The sequence below is a fragment of the Phalacrocorax aristotelis genome, chromosome 7, assembly GCF_949628215.1.
Source record: "Phalacrocorax aristotelis chromosome 7, bGulAri2.1, whole genome shotgun sequence".
Classification (NCBI taxonomy): domain Eukaryota; kingdom Metazoa; phylum Chordata; class Aves; order Suliformes; family Phalacrocoracidae; genus Phalacrocorax; species Phalacrocorax aristotelis.
The window spans coordinates 3,458,786-3,480,084 of NC_134282.1; the positions used below are offsets into that span (position 1 = coordinate 3,458,786).

Below are 21,299 nucleotides of genomic sequence, written 5' to 3' on the forward strand. Positions count from 1 at the left end.
TTGCACTGATCAGAAAACCTCCGAGACCTACAGACAGGAAATATTTTTTTCCCCCTTGCTATTATTGGTATATCTCAGCTGCAAAATGGAGATCCAGATTTGCTTCTAGCTAAGGAAAGGATTAAATTTCAGGCCAAATTTCTATTTTATGCATAATTCACCTTTTGCCACCACTGAAGTCATGGAGGATATGTTTCTTCGTTCAAAAGGGATAAAATTAAGCAATTAAAAATTACTGCCACATTTCTTGCACTTTAATCTCCACATCATCCATCATCTGCCTCGTTCGTTTAATGACAAAGTATGTCCTTTCTTCATTGTTTACCTATTCTTGTTACCGCTTTTAACCCAACAAAGTAATGCAGCTTTTTTTCACTCCACATCAGATAACATTGTGTAAAAAACCCCTGATTTTGGCAAGAAAAGAGACTTTTCTTATAAGGTTGTGAGCTTATCAAGGGTAGCTGTTGCAGTGGTGCCCTTGCCTCTATGAGCGTTAATTATCATCAGGATGAAGGAAGAGAAGTACAGGAGAGTTCCCTTGCTTTGGGAGGTCTATCCCCCTATAATGACTTAAAACCAAAGTCTCTTCAAGCTTGAAGGGCAAATTTAGCACATAACAGTCATGGGGAAATATTACAAATTGTTCCCCACTTTACAGCCTCTCTCCCTGATGAGGTTATTACAGTGTGAAACTGAAAAATCGGAGGTTAAAATAAAATCCTCCCCCCTTTGGACCGAAAACAGCTTAAGATCAAAATAACCTATTTGATTTTTGTCATTTCATATGAAAAAGCTTCCTTCCTTTCCACAGTTTTATACTCCTCTAGTTCTTTTACTAGTCACAAGGTAGATTTCAGTGTCAATCTACCAGTTTTACAAGCTGATTGATGCCGAGCTCTGCGCCAACTGCTAACCGGGGAGTTACAGTTTACTCCTCCTCAGTAGTGAAGTGTGGATTTAAGGGCTGTGGTACAGTGTTGGCAGTGGTGCAGAAGTCGTCCAAGCTTTCCAAAGCAGTGAGAAGAATACAAGGTGGTGTCCAGGGTGAGGAACACGAAAAGGTGTGGAAATCTCTCATGTCTACCCTGGGTGGGATGGAGGTTAGGCTGGAGGGGTCTAAATCTTTTCGTGGCTGGATTCGTGCCTCTCCACATCAAACCCGACTATTTTGTGATGACTAGGTACACTTAGGGTATGGTCACCTTAGTGTGTTTTGATGATTTCTTAGACTTAACTTCTGTTTCTGCGTTTTGCTTCAATACATAAGCTTTGCCTCCCAGCAAGTATCATACCTCAGCTGCTTTTGAGACCTATTAGGTTCTTCCTCCCTGTTTCTGAGGGAGGAAGAAGGATGTAGCAATTAATTAATTTGCAAACACACGATTGTCTCTGGTCGTCTATTATCCATGTAGTGTCTCTACTGTACTATGGTTAACGTAAGTCAGCAGACACATGGGTCTGTCATCCATCTCTGTAACGCATCTCTGTAGCAAGATGCCTGTGGGAGAAGATGTACGTAAAGCAGACTTTGTCTGAGGGCATTCAAATCAGTCACAAAGTCTAGCTTTTTTACTCGCGAGCTACGCTGATTCCTATGAGCTACGGCCCTCGCAATGAGCAAAACCGGGAGCGGAGTTCAGCAGTGGTTACACTCTGCAGGAAGTTCATAGCCCACAGCATCTGCACATAAATAACAGGCCATAATGGTTGAAGGCAAACTGTGTCCGTTTGGGAATTTCAGAGTAAATTGCATCCTGGGACAGGGCTCTGACAAGCACTCGCTGCACTCAGAACTTGAGGACAAAAATCTCGGGACCTTGGGCACCGCAGAAGGTCACCCAGCCTGCAGCTTGAACTCTGGAGCGTTTTCATTCTCCTGTACATTATGAGCAGCCCTTGCTGTACCAGGGGTACATGCTGGTATGTTGACCTTCATTCTTTTATTTTCCAAGCTATGTAGCACATTAGCAGAGGAAAGCTAATGCAATTGGCATCAAAGAACTTATGTGCCGTCTGATGGGCTGGCGAGCTGCCAAGCCTCTAATCCACCCTGTGACTGACAGGACTCCAGTCCCCAGGAGAAAGTGATTTTTAACACAGTTTTCTATTTCTCTGAAGTTATCAGCAGTTTCATTCAGATCATAAAGATCAAATGCCTTCAAGGTAAGTGATTATTTAAGGAATTATTTTCAATGAGAGCCTTTGGTCCTAGTGTTCGTTCTGATAGTAGTTGGAAGGCAAAAATATACTTTGGTTCTCTGATGTTGAGCTTTTTTGTACCGGCTAGTGCCAGATGAGGCTTATGCTATACACACACAAAAAATAATAATAATAATAATAATAATTTGGGCTCAAAAAAAAAAAGCAAAAAGCAAAGTTCATGCCAGGGGTCACCCAAGCAGATGACACCAAACCAATATTAAAAAAACCTTGTAGCCTTACACTGCAGTTTAAAATACCAGTGTGTATTGCAGCTGTATCCATGGGGTTTGCCTACCAAGTGCTCAGACACGAATGAAGGAGAAGGATGCCCGGATTCAGCAAAGCACTGCAGCATGTACTAACTTTCCTCATAAAAAGTGTCCTGAAGTAATAAAATTAAATCACCTCAACGGCTTGTAATAGGACTTTAACTTGGCTAAAGCTTTGAGGTAAATCTGCCTAGACCTCTCCTTACAGTGAGTTCACAGAAAAGACAGTCTCTTAAAATTAAAAAGGTGAAATATCATTAGAATAAGAACCAGAATAATTAACTCTTTAGGACAGAGAAAATTGAAAAGGATTAGATAAGAGAAAAAAAACATGAAAAGTGGTCTTAGGAAAGAATTCCCCCTTCCTCCTCCGTCCTTCCAGGCTGTTCCTCTCCCCCAAGCTTGGTGTAGCTTTCTGACTGTGGCAAGCACTGCTTGGCCCCTCAGCTCCCGATGAAATTTCCCTTCTCTTGTCCAGAGGCCTGGGGGTGTCTCTTCCCAGCCCTGCCCAACGCCTCTGTTTTCCCTGTGCCATAGGCTCTCTCCTTGCTCGCAGCCTTCCCCCACAGCCCTCCTGGGCACCCTCGGGACATCCCCTGCCCTCCCCCGCCTCACCCCGTCTGCAGAGGAGCATAGGCTGAACTAACGAGCCAGACAAACTGCCACGAGGCCTCAATCCAGGAACGCTCATATGCTTTGGTGGCCAAAATTCCTCAGTAAAGCATACACGGTGCGTCCATAAATCTTGATCCAGGACCTGAAAGGAGTGATGCTCTTGTTTAAATCTATGCCCCTCAGAAGTCCCATCGATATCAAGAGGATGACTTAGGCATGTGAAGTAAAGCACATACATTTTGCGGGCTGTAGGTTTAGCTGTCATAGGAAGTGATAAAGGAGATTTACAGCATTGCTTTTTCACATGGGTTTTTACCCCATTTGTCCAGCTGGGTAGAAAAATGACCAAAGCTAGCCAGTAGCTATGGTGAGTGTTTGAACAGGCTTTCACTGCACGGGAATATGAACAAGGTAAAACCGATTTGAAGTTCTCATATTTACAGAGAGTTGATGCTTCTTTCCCTTCGTTTTAATGTCCCAACCGAGGGGGTTGGGTTCCCAACCAAGACAATGATCCTCTTAGGGCAAGCACTGAAGAAATGCCTAATGAATGTCAAGCCCTGCCAAAATACCTTGCAATTTAAATATGAGATGCAAATAAATGCAGATATGCACCCTCTGCTTCCAGTTACACAAAACCGATCCACTCAAAATCCTGTATTTCCATGGAGTTGGTTTTGCTCATTTTTACTACACAGCAGAGAATAAATGATTAGGCAAAAATCTGGTTAAAATTCTCTAAGCAACGTTCATTTATCTACACTGCAGTTATCTTGTCTTCTAATTTACTAGTTAAGCTCTTTAATATATACTTTAAAAAGTCTGAAATCCCGTGCAAGAGAATCAATTGTGGTATGAGAGTTTCAGCTGAGGCATTTGTTAGGGTTGGGTTTTTTTTTTTAGAGTGATTAAATACTTAGCGTAATCTGCCATCAAATTATTTTTGGAGTTTAGCACGATTTCGAATTCTGCTATGCACTTTGAAGCATACAAAAGATGTTGAACAAATCAATATATGGTCCTGTTGATTTTATTCATGCTTTAAACATTAGGGGTAAGGGGGGGGACAGAAAAAAGGTGGACTGATACCTACTTTCTCATGCCAGAAAACAGCATGGCTTCAAAAATTGATTGGAAATAAATAAAAGCTAGCCTCAGGTGCACATTTTATATTCCCAGAGATGGTTTTGAAACATAATAAATTATTGGAAACAGAGGCTTTGCATCCAGCAAATTAAGTCAAAAAGCCCTCCAAGGCCAATACCACTTATGCTCTGCACGTTACTGCCAAAGATAAAGCATTCATTAAGGCTACATATTTAAGATAACACAAGCATGTGCAATATCAAAAGAAGCTGGGTCTTTGGGAAAGAAGTGGAATGATCTGTTTCCATTTCTGTAGCACACACGGTAAACTGCTTATAGATATTGTTTTCACAACCTATACAAATCAATATGCTCCGTTTAAAATGTATAGACCGCATAAATACACTCCAAAGCTGGAGAGAACGTACGATCTGAGCTCACATCCAAGGTCAGATAATCTCAACTGAACGGAGCTGGAAAAATTCCAGTCCCTATGAATGAAATGCTAATAAATTGCATTGCAGAATGCACTGTGTAAAGAGAACGTTAACTTCTTTCTTCCTTAAAAACAAATTGGATCCATTTTACACAAAATATATTCACTGAAGATTTAGCTCCATTATGCTGCATCATGTCTAATATTCCATAAAGTATATTCTGAAAAGAACAATTTGTTTTCTAATATGCCTAATGGAATGTGATTTATGATCCTAAACACAAATTGGTCAGCATGCTCAAGATGCCTCTCTCTGCAAACAGTGAGAACTTGTTTTAAAAAGATTTTTCACTTGAACTGAAGCAAAAATTAGCTGAGTAAGTCCTCCTTGAGAAGTGCATAAAGCCGTGTATCCAGACGGCAGTGAACCTGACATTAAATGAATTTAAAATTTAAGGGGAAAATAACACATTTTATGTGTCTAATAATTTATAAAGGAAAGGACATGGGTTTAAATTTTCCTCTTTGTGACAATCTGTAATTGTTCCTTTGACACCGCCTAGTTTAAATTTATAGTTGCAATGAATGTAGCACCAGAAAAAATAGGCCTGAAGAGCTCAGTTAAGTATTTATAGAGCTACTAGAATTATCTATATTCTGCATTAAAATTTTGGAGTATATACACATTAAATCGTAACTTTATAACCTTTTCAGTCTAGTGAGTAAGGGTTTAAGTTGTCACTTGTAGCCCGATCTTCTTTATTACTTCTTATTAGCTCTTTCAAGTGCTGGAAATGGAAATGCTTGGCGTTATTTACAACCAAAACTGACTTGCACTCATCGGTAGTGCTGAGATCTAAAACTAAAAGCAGGATTTTTTAAATGTCAATTGAACCTAATGATCAAGGATTTGGGGCAAACAAAAAATTACAAGCACATAAAGAAACACATTCCCAGGAAGAACAGATATGGAAACTAAAAGCCATGGACATTGTCTGAATTGCAGCGGAAAGGCTTTTGCCTGCTTAAACGGCCTTTGGTTTAGGCTGTATCATACCTTCATGTGGTGCTGGTTAGCCTTAGTAACGGCTTACCTAGGACTTAAGGGAGAGCCACTATAAAATCCAGAGTAAAAACCAATTCTGAAGTGACCAGTACTTGAAATGAAAAACCTTTTATTTCTTTTCTGTAAAGATCTGTAAAGTTACAGAACAATCACTTACACCTGCATTATGTTTACAATGCAATTTAAAACAAAAAATTCACAGAACTAAAGAACCACGTGCCTTCTTTTTTAAATTTGCTCACATTTATCACTGTTGTAATATTAGATTACAAATTCTCTTCTAAGAAGTTAGTCCCAAGTGAAGCAAAAGTCGAAAGTATCTTACTGAAGACTGTCAGAGGAATTGTGGTTGACAAAAGCCAAAATTATTTTAAAACTATTTTAGAAGCAGAAGTGAGAAGCTCTGCAATATTATCTTAATCCTTCTTATACTGAAGGCATAACCTAAAGACTGAGTATTAGCTACTTTAGGTTACCAGTGCAATGAAAAGGCCCCTTTCCTGCATTCCTGTTAAGCACTAATACAGTTACTCTGCCACAGCAGTACTGAATTCAGAATAGCATACATTGAAAACTAGAATGTTAAGAACTATCACTGAAACGCCAGTATGTCAAAAGGATGATTTATAAAGCCACATTTGCACTGGCCTAGAATGATACACGAATTTCAATGGATCAGATTTCAGCCAGACTGTCAAAAATCAGTATTCCATTTGAAATAGATGTATTTTGCCAACATCAACAAGAATGTATCAGGGAGTCTCTCTTCCCCCTGAAGTTTTAAGTGCCAAACCAAGATAAGCAAAGAAACCAAAGCTGCAGTCCGCTTGGTATAAATAAGAGGTAGCTGCTGCCAGACTATCGGCGCTGCTGTCAGTGAGGGGCTCTGGCTTCTGTATTAACTCTATCCATTATTTTAAAAAATAACCTGAGTCTTGCCACCTCTAGGGAAAGCTAATCTGTTTAGTTCTTAGAGCGTCTGTTTATTTATATCACATAAATCCATTATAATATCTTCAATGTAATAATTTCAGGCAACAATTGTACTTCAGTAAGGCCCTTTATTTATTTTGTATTTCTGCACATTTAGACCGAAGAATATGTCATTGTGTGTTAGTCCTACGCTTTCTATGGGGAGTCATACTTGCTGTTCTACTCTTCCACATTTTGGTTAAAAGTTGTTTATTTTTTTCCACCTTTACAGACCCCAGGCTCTCTTACCAAGCTGAGCTGATGCCACTGCAGGCTCAGAAATCCATTTCTTTAGAGATGGCATCAGAGTCAGACTAATAATGAACCTGAATTTTGTAACAACAACAAAAAAATATCTAAACCTACACCATGCCAAATTCTAATTTTACGTTTGAAACGACATGGCAACTATGTGTTGACCAGTTCCTGTCAAGAGAGAACATGAGTAAGCAGTTTCCAAACCATATTACAAAACCCTGCATTAAGACCTGAACTTAAATCTGTGCTACTTTAAGACCTGTCTTAATGAAATGCTGACCAGTGCCACAGAGCGTCTCAGAGCATTCAATTCCCAGCGGGTCCAGCTGCCTCAGTGAGACATTCACGACACCCCAGAAAATGTCAAATACTTTCAGACTCAGGCACTTGCTCTGTATCCTCCTACGAGTCAATTAGTTCATCATCGTGACAACCTGTGAACTTTTAATGCTCTATAAACATTCTCCAAAGATTAAATCAAGGTCATCGGACTCACACCTGTTTTTATTCTAAACCACGGCAGATGTGGTGGCAGGTTGTACTAGGCATTCAGTTTAAACCACCCTGTCTCTTGTCATTTATTTAATCTACTAACCCAAACCAACTAATAGAATAGTGCAAGAAACTTCCTCAATATATATTTGAAATATCAGATGTTTTTCTTCATACACTTATACAGTAAATTTTGAAACATAATCACCACAGTCTATGACAAAATCCTTATCAAAAGAGATGGGATCAAACTACAAGGTGTTTTCTACTGAAGAAGATGTGAAGGTCTTTCAACTACTCCATCTTTGAACCTGTGCTGAGTCCAGTCTGAAGGGAGTTACAGTCTTAATTTCTTTATATTAAGCCTGGTATAACAAATGTAGTAATGGAAGTAAATGAAAAAAAATAAATATGATCAAAGCAGAAGGCATTTTGAGATGACATGAGGGGCAACCAGTGGATCTTTAAGTGGAGGCAGAGCCAAATAAGGCGTAGTAAAGAGCAGAAGTTAATTTACTAACTTCCTATCAAGCTGAATCCATAATGAAGAGAAGGCAACCAAATGAACATTCAGCTGCAAAGAATATACATACATGTGAAAGAAACAGCTGGCTCATATGTGTGTAGCTCTATCACTTACCAAACGCTTCATAAAGCACTTTAGATACACAGAATTATTTAAATTCATATTCTAATATATATTATACTCTAGGCATAATAATGGAAACATAGAATAGGGTAGAATGAATTGCCTTTCATTTTAACAGGCTAACAAATACAACAGCCAAAACAAAGGCACTTGTGACCTTACGTAGAGGAAGTTTCCCTGGTTCTACACATCTAACAGAACCATCAACTCACCAAAATACAACAAAGTCCAATAAACAGTGTGGTCTTACCTCTGAGTCTGCTGAGGAATTTAGTGTAGATTATCACTTAGAAGAGTCCTGACAAAGCAACTGCTCAATAGAAAACCACTCTCCTTGATCAAAGAACTTTTGTAAAGCGTTTCTCTTATAAATTACTGAAAAAATATGAAATGAATTCACAGTGATGGATACGTGTGTGTAGAACCCTTCCTTGATTTTGTCATTTGGAGCATTCAGCAACTAACAGTACAATTAACTTAATCAAAATGGCAGGTAAAAAGTATTAAGAACCCAAATTACACATTTCCAATTTCAAATTGCGATTAACTTTGTATAATACCTACTGCCTTCTGCCTCTAAGAAACAGAGCAAGCAACAGATTGGCTTCCATTTGCTACAGCAAACAGCAATCACTTCAGGTGTGGAGCAAAGGCGGGCTGCAAGGTAAAGGCACTTCTTCCCCCATAAACCTGCCCGCTGAAAAATGATGCAAAGCAGTGCAAAGTGGCCTCTGAACGCTCGCGTGATCATCCGGCAGCGGTCAGCTTAAATGCTGGGTGAAGAAAGGCCCATTTTGCTGACACCGCTTATTGCAAAAGTACAACGTTCTCCCACAAGAAGTCTTGAGCCCAAACCCCTTCACTTGCTCAACCTCACTGATTAGGAAGGAGATAACAGAAATGATAATGCTATACATTTGTATGCGCGTGAACCATCTGAAGCCCTGAAGAATTTCAGGTTTAATCCAAATCAGCAGTTTCGTGCAGCACTGAACTCTAGTGACTGTGGGCTCGTTCTTAACATTCCCAACGTCCGAAGCATTACATTTACTGTCACGTTTGGATGAGATATGTGGGTATTGATTGAATTAGGCAGATTAGTTACCTCCTGATGGCAAGAAGGAAAAAGAGAAGAACGAGAGCTACCTTGTGCCACTAGACGGGCTGGCACGTACCCAGCCACGCCGTGCTATCAGCAAGCCAGGAGTGGCTTGTTGGATATCAGTAGTTAATAGTGAAAGAGCACAGGCCTGATGCAGAGCAATTCTAGGCAGGACACGTACTCGTAAGAGCAGAAACTTCCATTTAGTAAAGCTCAGTATTAGCCAACGCATCTACAATTTTTGTGAAAACAACTCCTAAACAACTTGAACAATAATGTGCACAACCGCAAGCTGCAGAAAGATTTATGATCATACCAGGCTCAGCCTTATTTTATAGCTTCCATATGAGATTTTATTTCTGGAAAGAAGCGGCATTGATAAAGAGGTTTAATTGTCTGTCAGCATGCCTTATGCTGCAGTTACTTCATTTACTTCACGCCTGAATCTCATTACTACTTCAATTCTCCAGGTTCCCCTCCATCTCGAGGTGGGTGCTTAATTAGAGCAGCCCTGGTAATGCAAGCAAATACAGCAGACTTTCGCTTTTTTCTCCCCCTGTCATCCTGACAAATCTAATAGACTATTGATTTTCCATCCTCAAAGAGATCAGGCTCCACTTTTACCATTCAATCATGATATTAGCTGTCCATTAACTCCAATTCCCTGGCCCGACAGCTTGTGGACACCTCCAAGGCTGTTCAATCAGCCAGTCAACACCCGGACAGCAACGCAATTACAGACCTCTTCTAGACTGTAGCCCAGACCTTAACCTTCTGCTTTCTCTCGCATCCTGAGACGTGCTCCTTTTTTATTATTATTATTATTTCTTATTTTTTAGCTTAATAATACTATTACTTATTTAATTACTGTGCTTGAAAGGAAATATATTGCTGATTGACGGGATGGCTGTGTTATTCCCTGGCAAAATCATCACTTTTAAGTGAAGTTATTCCTCCACCTCTGCTGCACCTGTAATGGCTTGAAACTAAAGCAAGCACTATGAACAGTTGGTATTTGTCAGAGGAAATAAATTTGTCAAATCTCAGTCCTTCATTAACTTCAGCTGTGCAATTTATCCTGCCATTTCAACAGTCACGGTCAGGAATGATTAGTCCACTAACGAGATCACTCAGTATTTGGTGAAAAGAAAAGAAGGGTGATCACTTTATGGCTTCCCCTTGCTTATTAGCCAGCTCATTTTATGAACCTATGATGAATGGTCAAGGATTCTCCGACAATTGTTCTTCCCTCCAATACTTTGGCTTTAAAATATACATTTAACTAAATTAACCCTACATTATTGATAAACCCGGTTTTTAAATACATTAAGCCCAAAGCTTTGTATTTTCTTTTTTTTTTTTTATTAAGCTGCTGACAATCACCAGTGCTTATCAGCCCACGGCATTTCTGCCAATTGCAAAATGAATGCTCTAAGTATTTCACTCTGAGTTTTAATAGCTTGTAACAACTGTGGCACGAATGACCTCAGTTTGTTAAGCACAGCCCTGCAATTTGGCAGGAACACCAAGAAAACACTTGTAGCTTATGGGAACATCCTTATATAGACAAAGTGTGTATGGAAAAGTAACTGCTCATGAGAATCTAATCTATGGGAATGCAGCTTAAATGCTTTTTTTAATATATTTTAGACCAATAGATTGACAAAAACAATCAGCTTTCCTTGGTTTTATCTCTAATCATAATGGAAGACTCACATGATATTCTTGAAAGCTTTTTGTTTGTGAGATTTTATGAAAAATGGGGCATTTTGGTGTTTGCTTAAGTTCTGCCTGCCACGCTACATTTGACTCAAATATTTTACAGCTGAAATTCTAACAGGTACCTAATTCTGTATCATTCCACCCGTATAACGCCGCCTTTAATTACTTAATGGTTGCACTGCATGGCATTCTCACGGCATGTACTAGGGGATGCAGTCAAGGAACAGTGATCACTTTGGATAATGTACATAATATGTGTGGAAATATTTTGGGTCTTTGGTGAGGGGACGTGCCGGTGTTTCAGTGCGAATTATCATCTAGGGTTCATGAAAAAATTACTGGTTTTACATACCTTATTTGGAATAGAGACTATTTTTTTCTTTTAAATGAAGGTTCCATTTTAAACAACAAATACACCTTCATTAATTACTGGTATATTGTTAATACGAAATCTGAAAAGTTTTTACAGCTTGTAATCCATTAACTAGTTCTGTAAACAGATTTTCTGCTCCGTTCCAGAGATCAGGGACGTAACTACTGCCACTGGTTATATTACACTTTGTGTCCTACGAACAAATACTTACTAGGTCTTCCAATCTGGCCAAATGAATAGACCTCAAAGGACAGAGTTCACGTCCTCTATTAATTTCTCCCTAGGATTCTTCAAAAATAAAAAAAGAACTCTTAACCTGACAAAGCACATTTCTGTACTGTGATGCAGAAGTATATTAACGGGGAAGAATGATACTGTCACAATATACCCATTTGTATTCTAAAAAGTTGATTTTATCAAGGCATAGAATACTAATTTACACAATACCTGAACCCTATGTTAAATATTTGACCAAGAGCAAAATTAATGTCATCCCTAAATTGCACAGCAGGTCCACTGAGATATTAATGGTAGTTCAGCAGCTCCCTTAAACACCTCTGAGAGTAGACTGAATTTAAGATAGCCGTGTGGTGGCACTACATACAGTTGGCAAAATTCAAAGACTATGTGCAAAATGATGGAAATTATACCTATTTACCCCCAAATTTAACATATCTTCCACACCTCGCAGCCTAGAGGGTGGTAAACTGAGGCTATTTAATTTTTATACCATACCCATCTACTCACATTCCCACAGATCTCCAAGGATCAGTTTTAACTTAAGAATATGTCTCCTGCAGACTTGCTTAAAAGCCAGCGTTTGCAGATATTCCTGATTTGATGTCCAAACCAGCACTCTGTCCTCGTTCGTGGACATTACGGAAGGGTGGAATTTGTGTTAAATGAGATTTTTCCTCCCCATAATGCAACCAGACAGGAAATGGGCATGATGTGTCACCTTGGATGACAGTGTGCCTGTTTACTCCTGAGAAGAGTTTAGCCTCTAAAACATTGCTATGATGTCCTTGGTGAATTATACAAAGTTTGACTGTGTAATATATTGAAAATATAAAATATATACTAGTGTGTTCTCTCCAGAATATTAACAACACAAAGCCCATATTTTATTATTTTCTATATAGATTCTTCTTCATTCAAGAGACAGTTATAGTTTGAGAGGACTTAAACTTCCTAGGGAGTAACTGATGTTAAGCATTTTTCCACCAAGCATCTCTATCAACTCCTTCCGCAGCTGTAGGCTGAGCTGCTGACCCGAAAGTCTCATGTAATTTTTGGGGTGTGTCTCTGTAGAAGTCTAAGGTTAGCCAACCCAGCAGGCTCCATAATGGCAGATTATTCCCTTTAGTGCAGCAAATTTGCCTGATTCACTGATTTTGATTCTTTGTTGCATGAAGGACACAGTCAGCCAGTTTAGATAGCCTCCGAAAAGTGATACCCCTGCTTCTGGCGAAGGGCTGCAGAAGAATTACAGCTGTGTCTGGTCTCAGAAATAAATTAAATTAAATTATTAGTGATCAGACACGGAAGCAGGGCAGAAGAAATTTTGCATACAGAAATTAACTTCAACCAGAAAGCAGACTGAAGATAAGTCTGTTTGGTCTGTTGTAGCACTCCAAAACAAGCCTTTATTTTAGCAACCAGTAGGCTCTCTGCCAGCATCGGACCCTCGCTCACAGCATGCCTGTGATAATCTTCCTTCTGTCCCTCTCCTCTTTAGCAGTTTCCTCCTTACTGATTTCCATTTTGATCTTTAGGCACTTAATGTCAAAGAAGGGATGGGAAGATCTGACTCATTCTTGCAGGACTAACCTGGGAACCCAAAGTGGTCACTATAGCTTGGTGCAATCAAAATAATCATAGCTGTTTGTTAAACTGTGGGTGTTGACTGTAGTTGAGGCACTTCTCATTGAATGTCTCAATCAGGAACCAATTTAGTACTTTAATTTTCCCTTGTTTGCAATGGTGCATCGGTTCAAAGTTTCAAGCAAGAAAGACCGGGGATGGCATAGCAGCAAAGGAGCTTGGAGCAAGGTAGAGAAAGCCTTGGCTTGCTTCCTGACTAAAGATGAAGATATTTGAATATATAAACAGAAACTAAAGGAAAAGATATTCTGACTCCATCACTGAATACAAAGAGCTGAAGGACCTAACATCTTTTTAATAGGAGGACCTATCTCGGGACCAGAGAAAGGCTGAGTTGGCCAGCCAAAGAAAATCTGCTGATCAGACCTCTGACTAATCCTTCCTAAGTAACCTTGTAACCTTTAGATCCACTGACATTGTCTTTGCTCACCCTTCAATCAGGACAGAGGATGGTGCCACAAATGCATTCTTTTATATAAGACAAATTAAACAGGACCACGTAAACACAATTTCATTGAAACAGCTATGATGACCGACATATACGGGAACGGATTTTGTAGCAGAGATGCAATTTCAAGCAATAATGATATCAGCTCGACGGCGAATCTACTCAATACGCAACTCAATTAATTTAAAAAGTCACTGTTCTTTATGTAAAGAACAAAGAATAAAAGCCTTTATGTCCATTCATACAGGTTTTAGTGTACATTTATAATCACCCTTCAGCCTGATTCGATGATCTTTGTGCAGATTCGGTAGTGCTTACTTAAGTAGGCACAAAGTCAACAGGACTGCAGGGATGCTTAAAGACCACCAAAAGGAGCTAAGGTTAAAAAAAACCCCAAACCTGAGCCCAGAGAGGAGTCTTAACTGAAAGAAGCAAATGCGTAATTAGAGTTACACTCTCATCCAAAGACTGAAAAATTAAAAGGAGGGACTGTTCTAAATAATAAATTCTATCTCTAAAAACTTTGCATATAGTCCTTTTTCATCTGCTGACCTTACCATAGGGAAAATTGCTGTATCTCTTTTAATAAAAATTACATATCTCATTTGCAGCCTTCCAATCTGTTTCATCTGGAAGCTTTTTCATCGGTTCCCTGTAGGTGGAACTCCTTCCGTAGACCTTTAATTAGGTGGTGTTGCCTTGACCACTGCAGCTTAGATTTAGTTTAGCATTCTAACTCTAAAATGCCCACTTGTGCATTTGCGCTCCAATATTGACCCTACAAATTTCTCTCAGAATTTGATAGTGTGTTTTAAAGCGTTGGGGAATTTTTTCTACCTTGTTCCAGTTCACTGGGTTTTTTTCCTAAGAAGGCCAATATAATTCTTTGATGAACCTTGATTTTGTTGGCGCAGAACTCGCCACTGCCTCTTTTGAATGACACTGAAAAAAACTGGTTAGCAGAAAGCACAGAGAGTTCACCTCCGTCTTCTGCAATCGCTTTTTCACACATCTCAGTACACACTTCTGAATTAGCATTGCTACAGGTTACGACCAGGACTTGTTGATGGGATTTATCTACTGAATATTTCATGTATTTCTGATACTATCAATGATAAGACTTTAATGAATTGTTTACAGGCATTAGCTCAGACGCTAGTGAATAGTTTCATCCCTCTGTGAATGCGTTCACAGTTAAAACAACCAACAAACGCAAAACCCAACGACAAATACATAGAAGATATCTCCCAGTAGAAGATACCTTCTGATTCCTGGCTTACTTCAGGGTGGAAGCTTGGGGTCATATTTTAATGTTGGTCCCTAGCTTAGGGCACTGTTACTTCTTAGTGCACTTTAGCTGGAATTTTCATTTGTATGCAAATAAGTCTCTGATTTATGGCACTAGTAAAGATACTACTCAATGACTCCTATTTTTCAAAATTGCTTTCAGGGTATGTAAAATTAGATAAGCAACAATCTTCTCTGAGCCTGCATCCTGGCTGGCAAAATCCAGTAGAGTGTTAAAGCATCACCCAGCTTTTTGCTAAAAATATTACATTTTTTACATAAAATAATGTTTTTAAAAGAGCTTATTTCTTTTAAAATATGAAGAAATGGATCTGTACTTTAAAAAGCTTGATATATTTGATTATCTGGTTCTTTGTTTTAATAGAAGCTGCCCAGGCTCTTCATTCACACTTTGCTTCCAAGAGGCTGAGGGATTTGTCATAATACTTGAAACTCACATCTGAGTTTTATTGAAGTTCAGTCATTTGTAACAAAACTACACCTACAAACTCAAGGAATTAAGTGAAAACAATAAGTAGGAAAAATGGTATATCGTTCTTAAACAAAAATCACACTTCAAAATTACTTTTTCAACATAACCAATCCAAAGTTGCTTTTATACAGTTTTCTTTATGTTAAAACAACCATGACATGACCTAAATAAAGGATATGTCTACTGAAGAAGCTGTTATTTTTTCCATGCAAATCATCATTTTCCATAACACGTTCTGTACCTTTATAAATTATTTGGAAAACATGCTAACAACCAATGTATCACTGAGCATTTGATCAGCCTTTTTTTTGGTGCAACAGCACAAGAGCATTTGCTAAGGAATCTTTCTTACATTCTCCTTCCATACTGGAAGGAGCTGGAAGGGGTCTCAGGTCTGCTGGTCTGACGTACTCAATTAGAAATTAAAATAATCTTTTCATGCACATACATGGTCTGTTTCAGAGAACCCCATTTTATCTGTCACATTATCTCCAGATGAAGAAACGCTGCCATCAGTTAGATGACTGCGCTTCAGCTGAAATGAGCGGGCAATCACTAATTGCAGCTCAAGGCTGAATTTTCTCATGGCCACCCTGCTGTATAAGGGAGGAGGAAGATGGAACTATGTCACCATCAAAACTGTCACCACTGCTCTGGTTCTGGTGATTTCTGTGCCCGTGGAAGAGCCACGGAGAGGAGAGGTGGGAAAGAGCACCAGGAGAACAGCACCTTTGTCGAGCAGACACTGGGAAATGCAGGAGTGAGTCTGTCCATCTGAATCCACCTGAAGCTCTGTCGGCAGGCATCGGCTTCCTTCATTGCCCCTACTACCCATAGCTTTTACCACATCACTTAACAGACTGATACACAGCCCAGATGCTGAAACTGTGTGATCTAATTATGCAGAGCGTTATGTTTTGAAATGAGCAATTTATATTGGAAAGCGCAGACTGAAAATGCTTTGATTTCAACCCTCTTCTAAATACAAGCGTGTCATTTATTTTGTATATAGTGTTCCTTTTTATGACAAGGATTCTTGTACTTAATCTTTTTTTGTTGTTTAGATTTCCCCAGGGCAACAACCAAATTAACATGTTCCTCATGGGAAAACACATGTCGGTAATAACACTGGAGACAAATTAGGTAGATAACCTGGCATCACAGCCAAAAGTAATCAGATCAGTGCTGAGTTCTAGGACAGAAAAACCTAAGTTTTGCCTTCCATAATATTTCTAAATTAGGTTTCCCTGTATGACCTAAAGTACTGCAGAAGACTTTATACAGAGCACCCTTACTAGTGAAAGGAGATTTTCTTTGCTGAGTAGACAAAGAATAAATTTTTACGTTTGCCTTCAAAATCTGCCATTTGAAGGGCGAGGTCTCAGGAGAGGAAGACTCTTCTGAGTTATAAACCAGGTCTAGCACTAGAAGAATATTGAGTTAGGAATGCATAAATGGCATTATAACTTCACCTCCCCCTGTTTCTTTAAACTCTAGTCAGAAACATGTCTATCTGTTAACCAATGGAGTTTTCACCTTGAGCCATGGATAGCTTAGCCACAGAACAGTAAACCATGCTGTTTCAAGTCAGCCTACGTTTCCTGTGCTCTCTTATAGCCTATTATGCTAGCTACAACCCCTGAGCCACTCTAAATAAATCTTCCTCTATTTTATACTTCAAGTCTCTAGAAGTCGAAGACAGCTATGCGTTCCCTCCCTTACATATTTACGGCCTGATTCTTCTTCCTCTACAACAGTGTAAATCAAGGGTCACCCCAATGAAATCAGCACATTTGTGCTGGTGTAAAAGAGGCATTGGAGATATATCAGGCCCGTTGTTCTGATTATGTTAAAAGAAAAATCAGTTATGGCCAGGCATCAGACGAGTGCGAAACGCCTTGTTCAATATTAGATATTGTTAGAAGTAATTCAAAGTTTGCTGATGATTTCTCATTTTTACATTCTTATAAACTACCTATGCAATATACACTTCCTTCCCTACTCTTCTGAACAGATGGAAAGGGTTTTGCTCACAGGAATGCATTTGCCAAGACAGATACAGAGAAGTGACCGCACAAAGCATGAATTAACTCAGTCTCTTATTTTATAATTAAGTGCCATCTAACATGATCCCTTTACACAGAGAAGATAATTTCTCAGTACGAGTGGGTGCTACAAAGATTATGGAGATCTGAGTATGTATATTCATAGAGAGAAGATAATTTCTTCCATTCTTTCGAGTCCAGAAATATATGACGGAAGAAAAAGATAAGTCACAAACTGAAAGAAGGGCAACTGCCAGCCGTGATGGAAAGCTTTTCGGCCTCTACTGACAGGTCTTCATGACCACCAAGAACACCTGAGAAACACGGAGGCCTCAAGCCATGTTTTACAGCTTACCACACCGTCCCACCGTTGTACAAGACTGCCATTACACTATTTCTAAAACAAGAACAAAAATACCCCACGAACATTTATATCATGTATAAAATAAAGAAACCGCCTTTTAAAAAAATGCTCATAACACGTCTGTCTTGCTATACGACACCTTCCGGAGCACCTCTAAATAAGCATTTGGGAAAAGCAATCTGAGTAAATGGTTTTAAAGACGGGTTATTTATTTATTACACAAGACACAACTTCTCACATTATTGCCTCGAGTAAAATGAATGCTGATAATGCTCCTGTCTCTGAAACCGAACACGTTTATATTAAAAATGTAGAAAGTACAGTATACACTGAGGTGCAATCTATTGACTATGTCAGTAATAGCAGCTTTTTCATTTTTCCCCTTGTAATAGAAGTCATTGCTTGCATTCAGAATGTATTGTCAAGCTTTATTAATCTCAGCGCAGAGGCCATCCTGGGCCTTGAAAGCTATCGATTTTTTTAAAGAGATGGTATTCTTTTTCTATGGCCTACTCAAGATCTATTTCAGATATGTCATAAAAAGGAACCCCAGATTACAGGACAACTTAAACAATACTTAGCGATCAGTGATGTGTTTAAAGTCTCTTCCTTGAAAGGCCTGAAAATGAATTATAATATTTTCAACTTTAGAAAAAGGGTTTCTTTGCAGGTTGGCAATCACATTGTAAGATGCTTCTTTGTCTCATTATTCTCGGATGAAAACTGATTATTAGACACTGAAAGAGATATTCTGAGCAGAGCTGAAGGCATGATCTAGAGAAAGGATTGAGAAACATCCCTTTCTGAGCTCTGCAGAAAGAGCAGTCATTTTGGTGTCTTAATTCCAGAGCTGAAATTCTGACCCTTGTGAGGTCGTTGGGATTTTTGTTATCTACCAAGTTGTTTGGTTAGGGGTTTTTTTTTTAACCTCTGAGTGCACACAGGAAGTATTCTGCTACAAGCAACCCTAATATTATTTGGACTGCTCCATTCTGAAGCCAAAATGCCAGATAAGCCTGTGGGTATTGAGGAAGGGGGGACTTGTTATAAGGTATAATATCAGTATAGTACTTGCACTCATTTTTTCTCTAAAGGGGCAGGATGCAATGGTGTAGGATACATCAGTAACTCCTCAACAGTCATCACTTAGATTCAGACTTGTTATAAACATAAATCCTCTCCCTGTTTTGCAGCATTAACGCTGTAATGCTCTTATAGTGGATGTCTGCATGACCTGTCTGTTAACCGTTGAGGGCCTGGAGACAGAAGATCAAGGCCTTATAACCATTTCAAATACTGTTGGCCTTCTGGCACGTCCCTGACCTACCCGCATCCTTGTTTCTACATGTGCTTCGGAAATTACTTTGTCAAACCATTCGCATGAAAGATCCTATGCAACACTTATTGCCATGAACAAGGGCCAAATATCAGCATATATTACTAAAACACAAGATTTTATACAGCATGTGACGCTTAAATTCAAAACCATTAATATAGAGTGGTAAAGACACTGGAATACGAAAACACATGTTTAATTGTGACCAATGTTGATAGTCTGAATTATGCGTCTTTGGCATGACTATAGCTTCTATTTCATGCTGCCTGCGGAGAAATTATATAGGTATTTTGCACCCCTTAGTAAGACAGGAAAGAAAATTATGAAGAGACTTGCAGTTTTGTGACTTTCCATTCAGGTGGCATCGGCTGGGTTATCAACTTGTTCTTACCACTTGGACAGAAAATAAATTCACTCTACAGAACTACGTACTTGCTGCTGAAACCCAGCTCCTGTAAAAGCTTAATAGTTTGTGTGTAGCAAGTTAATAGCAACAACGAACAAGATTTCACATGGCGCCTTTCAGTTATTAAGTCATATTGGAAATAAAAAAAGCAACTGCAATAGCAAAGTACTGAGACTTAAATCTTGCAAGTCATGTGCACAAAATGAAATATAAACCAGATAAAACTAATTAAATGAAAGCCAGCTCAAAGGCTCTCTGATTTAGAGGTGAAATTTGATAAGCCAACAAGTCCTTATACAATAACTTTTTGTGATGTTTCAAGCTTGATTTTAAAGTTTTCTTTTAAAAATATGAGGGTGGTTTCAAAAGTTTAATTGCAAGAATCTCGTTCAAAGCAATATGATAGAGAGCTACTATTGTGTCTTAGTGTAAAGCCGGCTAATTGGAAGAACTCTTTGTAGGATAAGGTAATATTATGTCATTAAACTAGAATACAATAACTTTCTTACTAAGCTTGCAGCTTCCCATTTAATAAATTTATTTGCGATTACTTTGGGGGTGAATGCTGCTGACAGAGTTCCATCAACATACTTGCCAGGAATGTGCTTTAACTTTCTTGGGCCATTGCTTGCGTACAGGCGACACCAAAGGTATGCACTGAGTTATCACCATCTGTTCATTATATTCCAGTTTTTAACCTATTTTATCTATGGCACACCCTATATATAGCTCAAATATTGCCACAGTTTACTGTATTTGTTCATTTTTGCACATTCTGCAAACACGAGAGATTATCAGCTGTGATTCAAATTCCAGAAAGAAATACTCCTTTAAGCTGGAATTCCCAAGAAGTACATGGGAGTTTGGTGTCTTGTTTTCTTCCTGAAAATTAAAGGTATCCTTTACTAGACCCTTTGGCCTATGAAAATCACAGTGTTTTTCTTCCACATGAATTGCAAAATCAGACCTTAAATAAATGTGTCGGGTCGCCTTTGAGAATTTGTGCTTTTTTTCAAAATGAGCTCACATAAAAAAAAAAATAAAGGAGCCTTCTTGCAGTTGCAGAATAAGTGTACTTTGTCTGTTTAATACAGGGAATTGATGTTGAAGTTAGGGAGAATTTTTTATGCCAAAGAACTGTAGAACTGAATAAATTTTGGATAATTTGACAATTCAACTAATCAAGAGACTCTACTATATACTCAGTTCCTTCCGGACTGAAGTACATGATGACAACATCCTGTTTTACTGCATTATAAGATGATGGGAAAAAATTTAAGATTCTAGGAAGAGCTTGTAGCATTAAATGCCACCAACAGCCTTTAACACTATACATTGATGGGATGACATTTTGGTGCCTTAATTTTGGCCACAGCAATTCTTTTTTTTTTTTAAATTTAAGATTTCCCTTAATTTATAATTTCTTTTATTTTTTAATTTTCAGACTCAGCGTTAGTAAATATGGCACTAAGTAGATTAAATCTACTTTGAAAGTATTGAAGTATGTCTTTTATTGAAACAATACACTCATTCACACATAAAATATAGAAGATTAAATCTAGGACAGCTGATATTTGTTAATCAGCCTATTCAGTCCCTAAAAAAAATGAGATCCTGAGGGAAAATAGGATAGTTCCTCAGTGTCTATGGATGATATAGCCATGCTTTACATCAGGGAAAATAAGTCCAGAAGCACCAAAGTTATGTAGGTATAAGTAATAAGTTCATCCTGTGATAAAGCCAGCTCTTTCCTAAGGCCTCCCTTATTCTGCAGAGCAAATTTCAGGCTAG

At 38.7% G+C, this 21,299-nt stretch overlaps 1 protein-coding gene across 3 annotated transcripts in view; it reads right to left on the bottom strand.

Annotated features, from left to right (window-relative positions):
- The window catches only part of NLGN1 (neuroligin 1), a 316,318-nt gene that overhangs the window by 64,822 nt on the left and 230,197 nt on the right, over positions 1-21,299 (bottom strand). The gene's annotated exons all lie outside the window — the stretch shown is intronic.